This window comes from Myotis brandtii, unplaced genomic scaffold (assembly GCF_000412655.1).
Source record: "Myotis brandtii unplaced genomic scaffold, ASM41265v1 scaffold49, whole genome shotgun sequence".
In the NCBI taxonomy this organism is placed as follows: domain Eukaryota; kingdom Metazoa; phylum Chordata; class Mammalia; order Chiroptera; family Vespertilionidae; genus Myotis; species Myotis brandtii.
The window spans coordinates 5,696,326-5,704,426 of record NW_005368707.1 but is presented as its reverse complement, the minus strand read 5'-3'; the positions used below and the strand labels follow the sequence as shown (position 1 = coordinate 5,704,426).

Genomic DNA, 8,101 nt, shown 5'->3' with positions numbered 1-8,101 from the left:
CCTGCTCTGTGTGTGACAGGGTACGGAGCCCCAACCCCCCTGATAGGCCCTGCTCTGTGCGTCATAGGGGGCAGCGCCCCAACCCCCTGATCGGCCCTGCTCTGTGCGTGACAGGGGGTGGCGCTGCAACCTCCCCATCGACCCTGCCTTGAGTGTGACAGGGGGCGGTGCCCCAACCCCCCAATCGGCCCTACCCTGAGCGTGAGTGAGGGTGGCATCGCAACCTCCCGATCCGCCCTGCTCTGTGCATGACGGGGCGGCGCCCCAACTCCCCAATCGGCCCTGCTCTGAGCCTGACCAGGGGCTGCACTTAGGGATTGGGCCTGCCCTCTGCCACCCGGGAGCAGGCCTAAGCCAGCAGGTCGTTATCTCCCGAGGGGTCCCAGACTTCGAGAGGGCACAGGCCGGGCTGGGGGACCCCCCTCTCCCCGCCCCCCGAGTGCACAAATTTTTGTGCACCGGGCCTCTAGTATATATAAAAAGAGGAAATATGCAAATTAAGCTGGGACACCATAACCAGTCACAACCGGACAGGAGGAGGTTACTCGTGCAGGTGAGGCCCGGAGCGAGAGGAGATGGAAACAGAGCCGGGGGGGCTGGCTAGCCGCCGTGCCCTGGCTCCGGCCGGCTTCCCAGAGCCAGAGTGGACACAGGGACGGGTCTGGCCGCAGCCTCTGTGGCTGAGCACAGGCCCGGAGAGGAGACGGTGGGCCCGCCTCCCGCGGAAGCAGTGCGGCTCCCTCCTGGCTCCCTTGGACGCCAGGGGCTCGCTTCCACCCCCTGCAGAAGCCGCACAGCTCCCGTGGAAGCAGCGTGGCTCCAGGTGGTGCGCTGTGCTGCGGTTCCTGGCGGTTCCTGCCGGCTCCCGCGGAAGCAGCGGGTGGCCTACTGCTCGTGATATCGTGCGATGGGCTACTAGTACCATTATAATACTCATACAGGAAAACCTGAGGTAATGGTTGTTTGTTTTTATTGATTTCAGAGAGGAAAGGAGAGGAAAAGAGAGAGAAACATCAATGATGAGAGAGAATAATTGATCTGCTGCCTCCTGCACGCCCCCCACTAGGGATCAAGCCCAAAACCTAGGCATGTGCCCTTGACCGAATCAAACCCAGTACCCTTCAGTCCACAGGCAGATGCTCTATCTACTGAGCCAAACAAGCAAGGGCTTTTCTTTTTTTTCTTTTTTTAAAATATTTTTTTAATAAAAGGCAGAGATGAAATATAACCTTGGTTCCATTCCAAAATGGCTTTAAGTTTTTACATTCAGTTTTTTACTTCCAACTATCCAGAAGCCAGTACAGTGGGTCCTCGAGTTACGTCGGAGATCCGTTCCTACGGTGTAACGTAAGGCAATTTTTGCCGTAAGGAAACCATCTACATAAGCACCTATGTCACATGGAGCACATACACAGCAGTAATAAAGTGAAACAGTAAAAAAAATTTAAAAGATAATTCCTGACCTTTACTTGTGGTAAATAAATAATAAAAAACATAGAGCACATATGTACATACATCGAAATGACGAAAGTTTTATTTTTTTATAAATGGAGATGGCGACGTAACCATGAAACGACGTACATCGAGTCCTACATAACCCGAGGACTGTCTGTATGTTATTTAGTTGCAAATGAAAGATGCCCAATTTAAATTCTCTTAAACTCATGGGAGATTATTGTAAGGATCCTAAAGTTTGAAACCAAGACAAGAATGTTGTTGGGCTTTAGAAATGATTAAATGCAGTGTCAACTCTCATGTGTGCTTTCTGTCTCAGCTTTATTGTTCCTCACTGTCTTAGTCTGTTCTGGCTGCCATAACAATACCACAGACTGGGCAGCTTAAACAGCAGGCATTTCTCACAGATTTGGAAGCAGGAAGCTCGAGATCAAGGTGCCAGCATTATCAGTTTCTGGTGAAGCCTTGGCCTGCGATTGGCTGCTTTCTCAACTGTGTCCTCATATGGCCTTTTCTCTCTGCAAAGGACACCAGTCCCATCGGGTCAGGGACCCACCCTTATGACTTCATTTAATCTTGGTTACTTCCTCAAAGGCCCCATCTCCAAATATAGCCACAGTGGAGATTCAACCTATGAATTAAGGGGGAAGAGAGGAGACACAATTCAGTTCATAACACTAACTGTAAACTTGGCTGCCAAATGTCTCTGACTTTTATGTCTTGCAGGTACAGAAGTGACTGGTGCTCTGCAGCAAAATCTGCATACCCACAGAACTGCCGGTCCCACTTGGCATAGGTGTCTGTCCTTGGACCAGTGATTGTGGTCATGGGGGTGGCTATGGCCGCTCTCCAGGATCCTCATAGTTACCTGGGGAGGACCACTTCCTACACTCACTATGCAAAATTGGGGCTCTCTCAGGTTTTAAATGTGGATTTTCGACATAGCTGTACGTGTATTTCTAAAGCTTGGTTTTTAAAGAATTCTGAATTTTTTTTATCAATACAAGCTCTCATTAAAACATCCCTTTTATTCTATGACTGGCCCCTGGGTGTAGTTGTCCCAGCTTTCAATCTGGTGTTCTTCCCTAGACATTAAAACAAAATGGAGGTGGAGTCGATTTAAGGTAAATTTAGAAATCCTTAGCATGTTACAAGTAAAATCATATTTTTTGGCATTCTTATTTAAGTGTGTGTGTGTGTGTTCATGTGTGTGTGTTCGTGTGTGTGTGCGCGTGTGTGTGTGTGTGTGTGCGTGTGCGTGTGCGTGTGCGTGTGTGTGTGTGTGTGTGTGTGTGTGTGTGTTTTACTTTGGAAGTCCAAAGGAAACTTGACCATCTTCTGTTATCTCTATGCTTCTTTCTGGAGGAGTAACTGAAAATCCGATTATTTTTCAATTGTTTGTTTCCTTGGAAGTGGTTCTACGTTATAGTTACTGGAAAAGCATTTCAAATTCTGTTGAGTGTGTGCATGTATGTGTATAAGGACTCATGGTTTTACCCTTTCTTTGGCTTCCTACATGATACTGTATAGTCAGTTTTATTTGGGATGCATGGGCACACAGTGTAATATGTATAGATCATGTATCATAGGAATGTACACATGAAACCTATATAATCTTAACCAACATTACCTCCAATAAGTTTAATTAAGAATAAAATAAGACCAAAATATTTATATAAATACTTGGCAATCAATTGGAAGGGAAAGATTTGTTGACAAATACTTATTGGTACATTCTGTATCAGAGACTGATCTAAGCACTGGGGATATACACTGGTGGGGAAAAAATCCCTGTCCTCATGGAACTGACATTCTAATGGGGGAAACAGACGAGACATGAAAAACTCAGTTAAACTAGTGATGATACCTGCAAAGTGCTTACTGCAAGGAGTGGCACATAGGAAGGATTTGTTTGATGATAGCTACTGTTATTATTACACATTTGCATCTGCTGTTTCCTCTGCTGGGAGTATCCTGTTCTGCATTACTTGGCTTATGCTACTTGCCTCTCAAAATTCAGTACAGACTTTGCCTCCTCTAGGAAACCTTGCTATGTCCTCACTACCCACCATTTGATTTAGGTGCTTTTCTTAAACTTTATTAAAATGCCTCTCTGCCTGCCTGCCCACCCCAGGGAGGGAGTAGATGAGGTTTAAAGAAGTGTGGTTGCTCTGCTGCTGTTTTGCAGAAGAGACAAGCAGAGACTCTTATTTGGGGTCTAGGAATGGAGGATTCCTGTGAAGTGCTCAGCAAATGCTTCCCTCCAGACTATGGGAATTCTGAAGTATCTGCTCAACCCCCAGGAAGTGCGTGTGGCCATGTTTTGAACCACCTGCCCCTGCCACATTCAGAACAGGACTTCTGCCCTTGATCCAAATTCTGCCTGACCTTTGCTATTACTTGCCTCGCCTGGCTTGATCAATTGAGTTCAGGAATTTGGAAAGTGAAAACAGGTCCCACTAGTCTGCCATTTCCCGGTTCTCACTGACTCTGGATGATAGCAAGGCAACTTCGGGGTCAGTGCTGGCAGGAAATTTCTCATCTGGGTTGATGGGTAGAGAATGTCATTCTAGTTTCATGAACTGTTTGCTTTGCAATCGAAGAGGTGAACAGGTGAGCTTCATGTATTTCCCCAAGAGCTCTATGCACCTGTATACACTTGCCATTGGGGAGCACTCAGGTCTGGTACATTTTTTTCAGTAGAGGCCCAGAGGCAAGAGATACCTACTAGGTTCTGAGGGGCAGTGAAGGCACCAGACTGACTATGGTCCTTCACTCACTCATTAGATGTCTATTGAGCATCAGCTGCAATATTTCCTGCCTGTATGACCTTGGGTAGTTATTAACCTCTAGGCCTCAGTTTTCTCTTCTGTAAAATGAGGGTAAGTTATTAGAGTTGGGTGAGGAATCAGTGGGATGGTGGACATGAGAGCCCTAATACACTGGCTGTTGTATAGTGAGTGCTCAATAAAGGTGAACTGATAGTATTGGTAGTATTACTACCACAGCTTCTATGTACCAGACACACTGTTGGATACAAAGCTGACCAAGCCAACTTTGCCCTGGAAGAATTCATAAACCCTTCAGGTGTGCAAAGAGTAAATATGAAGTTCAATAATAATTTCCAGTAAACTATACTTGATTGCCCACAGAAAAATGTGCCTAAACAGCAAGCAGCAGGAATGCCACCTTTCAGGCCACTCTGACCTGGACCAAGTCCTGTGTCCTTGCCAAATCTATACTAATAAAAGGATAATGTGCTAATTAGACTGGATAGACCGGACGTCCTTCTGGACAAAGCCGAAGCGGCTGCGAGGGCTGAGGAGGGCTGGCGGCCGGCAGTGGCAGCAGCAGTGGGGTGATGGGGCAGCGCCTTCCCCTGCTTGGCTGGGTGCCTCCTGCAGAGGGAAGCCAGAGGCAGCAGCAGTGGCGGGGTGATGGGGGCAGTGCCTTCCCCTGATTGGCTGGTTGCCTCCTGCACCAGGATGCCAGACTGAGGCTTAGGCCCACTTCCCATGGGGAGTGGGCCTAAGCCATCAGTAGGACCTCCCCTGAGGGCTCCTGGACTGTGAGAGGGGTCAGGCCAAGCTGAGAGACCCCCCTCTCCTTCCACCTGCCCCAGTGCACGAAGGCCTTTAGTAGAGAAATAACGTCTCTATTCCCCAGAAATCACTGGCCACTTAGATTCAAGCATAAACCTTTTATTTTCTCATGAATTTTTTCCTATATATTTCTTCCTCAATAACAGGGGTTGGTGCTTGATTTGAATATTAAAGATGAATACATGGCAGTCCTAGTTCATATGACTCCAAAAGTATTTTGGCAGTTTCTGAGTCCAGTGTCTCCAATAAGAGTGAGCTATTGGGTCAAACCACCCTGAGGGTTTTTCTAAGATATATCATGGGTGGGGGTCAGATGGACAAAATTCCAGAATGGCCTTTGGAAGAGATGGGGATCCTCAGAACCACATAGGCTGGTGACTTGTCTATCAGCAGACAGAGTGGGCCAGGAAAATGCTCCAAAGTCATCTTCAGATTGAGGTGGATTTTTGCTGGGCTTCTTGAGGGCATTAGCAAAGAACAGGAAGTGAAAGGAGCCAACCAGGAAGCAGTTTTGACGTGAGAAAGCAGAATTGTTTTTCAATTTAATCAGCTTGACCCCTTGCTTGTGTGTTTAGCACAAGGGCCTGAGGGGATTGGCTTTCAAATCAGTGAGCCCACATTTACTAGGACTTCTGTGTGCAGAGGGGCCATTGATTAAGCATTGAGACTAGGAGGAATTGTAGGGAATGACCCAAATCCTTTAGTAATTTATAATCTTGTTCAAAGCCACACACGGAATGTGTACCCTCCCACATCAACACAAGACCAGCTACCACACTGCCCCATACCATGATTCCAGTGTGGTGGGGTGCTGGCTGTGAGCTAGACAGAGCTGACTGGCATCTTGGTCCTGCCAATTACTGGGTAAATTTCTTAACGTAAGCTTTGTTTAACTCATTTTTGTACCATGAGAATCAAATTATTAATCTTTTAGGTGGTTGTGAAAATTAAATGGGAAGCATTCATTCATCACTCATGAGGTCACAGCAATACACAAAGCAAAATCCTGCTGCTATGGCACTTAAACTCTAGGAGAGGAGACATACATAATGAAAAATTCAGAAAAATACCAAGTAGAGATAAGCTATGGTGGGAACTGTGATGTGCCACCCAGACCGTCTTCTCTGAAGGCCTTGTTCTAGGAGCACTATTGGCAAGCAGCCTTGAGCTGTCAGTTCCTTCTGGGATGGGCTCAGCTACAGATGTTGCTGGAGATGGCCTAGGGAGGCCCACATGCAAAGACTGATCAGTAAAGAAGTACAAAGACCTGGCCATCCTGAATCCAAGTCCAGGGTCATTCCAACTGCAGAGCTCCACATGGGAGCTGTTGTTGAGTATGCATCACAGCCAACTTGCCCCTCTTGCCTCCCCTTCTTGCTCCCCTTCCACAGTTGTTGATCCCACAAGAACTCCCTAATGAACATCCTGTGCTCTCAACTCCTCTTAGGGTCTGCTTTCCTGAGACCCAGACTGCAATCCAAGTGCTCTGTTGGGTGAGGTGCTGTGACTGCTTGTCCTCTTGAGATTGGGCCTGTAGAGAAAGAGTGCTCCCTGCAAAGACAGGCTGGACTGTCTTGAAGATGGGGAAAAACATCCCAGACAAGATAAGGGAGAAAAGGAAGAGCATGACTTATTTGAGTAACTGCGGGAAAAAGTGAAAGGTGGAAGAAAGAATCAGAAGAGCTTTGAGAGGCAGGGCTTGTATCAGAGAGGACTTTGTCAGCCAGGATGACAAAGTTGGATTTTCTTCTAGGTGTGATACAATTGATTTGATCTGATTTTAAAGGATCACTCTGGCTGCTGAATGGAGAGCGAGATTGAAGGGGCTAAAGTAGGATTGGGGAGACCTATGAGGAGGGAACAACCGGAGACAATGGGTGTGATGGTGGAGAGAAGGAGACAGATTCAAGATACATTTCCCAAGTAGAGCTGAGAGGACTTGATGATGGAGTCTATGTAGCAGGGGTGGTATGAAGGGATTGTTGGGCTCATGGCCTGAGCAATTGAGTGGATGGGATATTGAGAAGGTACACAGACAGTCCCCAGGTGGTGTCACTCATTGAAAGGGAGAGCTGTCAGGAGGCTCCCGCGTCCTCCATTTGGCTAATTTGCATAGCCTGGCTCCATACCTAATGTTTTTACAAGCTGCCAGTGAAATGGACCTGGTTCCTGGAGACATCCTGGCCTGCAGGTGGGCAGGCAAAGGTCTTAGCCAGAGAGCTGAGATGACATTGCTCTGGGAAAGGGAAAGGAGGTACAAGAAGAGGGTGGGAGTGCTCTTTTTTAGAACTACTGTACTATGTGAAGCTTTTAGATCTCAGGCCCTACCTGTCCTCTTTGTACCCTCAGGCTGGGGCCTGAGCCTGGGCCTGAGGAGTGAAGGTAATGCTGGGTCACTGGTGAGAAAGGGGCTGACTGTAAACTGATCTCTTTCTGTTGGGCCTGACCTGGATTTTCCTTTTCCTTTAATTTGAATTTTGTTTGTTTGCTTTGCCTCTTTTCCTGAGAGGCTCTGGAGACATAACAGAGGCAGCACAAGCTGAAGGTGTCCGTGGTACTTGCTCACCTGCATCAGGCTAGAAGTATGTTTGTGATTCTACATAATATGATCCCATGTATAGAATCATATAATAACCCCATTACAATCAAGATACAGAACTGTTTCATTGCCAGAGTGGAGCTCTGATGTGCTACCCTTTGTCACCTGGGATATTAGAGGTCCTAGAGAAACAGAAAGGATAGGCTATTATATATAGACTAGAGGCCCAGTACACAAAAATTTGTGCCCTTGGGGGGGGGGTCCCTCAGCCCAGCCTGTGCCCTTTCGCAGTCTGGGACCTCTCGGGGGATGACCACCTGCTGGCTTAGGCCCGCTCCCCGGGGGATTGGGCCTAAGTTGGCAGTCAGACATCCCACTGGCAGCCTGGGAGCCCTTGGGGGATGTCCACTTGCCAGCGGGGAGCAGGCCTAAGCTGCAGTCGGACATCCTTAGCGCTGCTGAGGAGGCAGGAGAGGCTCCCACCACCACCGCTGTACTGGCAGCC

At 47.8% G+C, this 8,101-nt stretch overlaps 1 long non-coding RNA gene across 1 annotated transcript in view; it reads left to right on the top strand.

The window, feature by feature from the left end:
- The first annotated feature begins 1,559 nt into the window (after positions 1-1,559).
- LOC106727867 overlaps positions 1,560-8,101 on the top strand; it is a 15,027-nt gene continuing 8,485 nt past the window's right edge. The window contains exon 1 of the long non-coding RNA XR_001364115.1: positions 1,560-2,073. This is a non-coding gene — a long non-coding RNA (uncharacterized LOC106727867). The remainder of the gene's footprint in view (positions 2,074-8,101) is intronic.